This window comes from Austrofundulus limnaeus, unplaced genomic scaffold, assembly GCF_001266775.1.
Source record: "Austrofundulus limnaeus strain Quisiro unplaced genomic scaffold, Austrofundulus_limnaeus-1.0 Scaffold4619, whole genome shotgun sequence".
NCBI classification, from domain to species: Eukaryota; Metazoa; Chordata; class Actinopteri; order Cyprinodontiformes; family Rivulidae; genus Austrofundulus; species Austrofundulus limnaeus.
Genome location: NW_013957021.1, coordinates 1,335 through 2,570, shown reverse-complemented (window position 1 = coordinate 2,570; position 1,236 = coordinate 1,335). Strand labels below are relative to the sequence as shown.

At 35.1% G+C, this 1,236-nt stretch overlaps 1 long non-coding RNA gene across 1 annotated transcript; it reads right to left on the bottom strand.

The window, feature by feature from the left end:
• Nucleotides 1–182: 182 nt before the first annotated feature.
• Nucleotides 183–1,031, bottom strand: LOC106512173 (uncharacterized). Its single transcript, XR_001309633.1, has 3 exons — nt 766–1,031; nt 604–680; nt 183–226 (listed from the first exon to the last, which is right to left on the bottom strand). It is a non-coding gene; the product is annotated as an uncharacterized LOC106512173 (long non-coding RNA).
• Nucleotides 1,032–1,236: the final 205 nt, after the last annotated feature.

Sequence of the window (1,236 nt, the reverse complement as noted above, 5' to 3'; positions counted from 1 at the left end):
GCCTCAAGACTCATCTCTGTCAACTCTCTGCTTTCAGGTCACGTCCACTCCCCCGTTCCTGTGTAAATACTGTAAACTTATTTCATTTTTATATACTCAAGTCTCTGCCTCGGTTTTGTCTACTTGTATTTGCTCACACCTGTCTGTGCTCTGTAAACGCGATACCTGCAGGATCCATCTGTAGGCAGAGCAGGTGGTACCACCGGTTGCATGTGTCACATTGAATCTGAAAATATAGTCCACAAATGTGAAAGCATTGAAAAACAAATGTGGTAGAATTGTTAGAAAATTTGTTTTGTTTTTACTAATGTGTACCGTCTGTAACACTAATATATTCAGGATAAGCACCTGCTTTGCCACTACCCTGCACTGATTAAAAAGATTAAAAAAGTAAAATGATGGATGCCTTAATGCCATTCATGATATCAACAATCTGTAAGTTGTGTTCAGGATATATGTTTAACATTTGTATTGATCATAATATATTGCTGTTTACTGCCATAGTGTAATTAATAATACTTATTCACATAGTGATTATTTCATTCTGACTCTTGTTTTCTCAACAAATTTATAAAACCAGATAATGTCTTTATGACTACTTACCCAGTCAGTGACAGGAGGCCCTGGCATTGGCGGTTTGCAAGCTGAGCACATTGCACAGTTGCTCTCCATGTCAAACACTTCAATGTAAAGAAGATTTTACTTGCTGGTTGGACATAAAAAAATACAAGTAATATTCGAGACATAAAAAAAGAAACATACTACCTGATGAGTTCAGTATTTCCATGGCAAAAGAATGCCGTTCCTTTGCCATGTCAGATTTAGCTGTGGAAAAGGTCATAGTTGGCTTGTCTGGAAAAGCCTCCAGGAACGCCCTTGCCATCTGTTAGAATGATAATTAAATCCATTTTCAACTTTCATTGGTCTAGAAGGATTACTTCTCTTCTTCAAAAAGTCTTGCAAACACAATACTGAATTTAAATTAAACTTTTCAAGTTTAAAAAACTTCCAAGAAACAATATATTTTTAGAGTAACTCCACAGCTGCTTCCATCTCTCTGAACTGGGTGGCTGATAACGCCTCCTGATAGTTTTACATCCATCCAGTCATTACGATGCAGTGATATTCTTCTCATTTTAAAGAATTCTCTAAAAACAATACAGAAATGTTTATATTTATAATATTTTATTTTATAAAAAAATAATTACATCCAACAACAAACATCATCCTAAAATT